The sequence below is a fragment of the Poecilia formosa genome, unplaced genomic scaffold (assembly GCF_000485575.1).
Source record: "Poecilia formosa unplaced genomic scaffold, Poecilia_formosa-5.1.2 Scaffold129, whole genome shotgun sequence".
Lineage (NCBI taxonomy): Eukaryota > Metazoa > Chordata > Actinopteri > Cyprinodontiformes > Poeciliidae > Poecilia > Poecilia formosa.
Window position 1 is genome coordinate 998541 of NW_006800068.1, and position 648 is coordinate 999188.

A 648-nucleotide genomic window follows, 5' to 3' on the forward strand; every position below is an offset into this window, starting at 1 on the left:
AATCAACCAGTGTGGGGATCGGCGTTATTAGCACCACACTCTGACCAGCTGAGCTAACCAGCCATACACACTGCTCAGTTTCCATGGATTTAAGAAATACTTGATCTTAACAATGAAAATATGAGAAAAGTGCTCATATTCTAATGTTTTTTAAAATCAGTATGTTTAATATTTGGATTTCCAGCTTTTTCTTAATGTGTTGACTTTAGATTTTAATTGGCCAGTATGGGAATTGAACCCATGACCTTAGCATTATTAGCACCACGCTCTGACCACCTGAGCTAACTGGCCATTCGCACTGCTCAGTTTCCATGGATTTAAGAAATACGCACTTGATCTTAACAAAGTTTCAGATCCCGTTCTAATGTTTTTCAAAATCAATGTGTATTATATTTTATTTTAAAGCCTTTTTTTTATGTGTTGATTTTATTAAGAGTTTAGATTTCAATTGGCCAGTATAGGGATTGAACCCATGACCTTGGCATTATTAGCACCATGGCCATACAAACTGGGACAGTTCCATGGCATGGTTAACACTCAATTTCAATGTTGTAACTTTTTGCCCCAGCCTGGATTCAAGTCTGGGTCTCCTGGGTGAAGGACTGGTGACTTACCCATCGAGCTATACAGCCAGCTGTATACAAACCA

General features: G+C 38.4%; 1 non-coding gene across 1 annotated transcript; it reads right to left on the reverse strand.

Annotated features, from left to right (window-relative positions):
• Positions 1-217: 217 nt before the first annotated feature.
• trnai-aau (transfer RNA isoleucine (anticodon AAU)) lies at positions 218-291 on the reverse strand. Its single transcript has one exon. It is a non-coding gene; the product is annotated as a tRNA-Ile (tRNA).
• Positions 292-648: the final 357 nt, after the last annotated feature.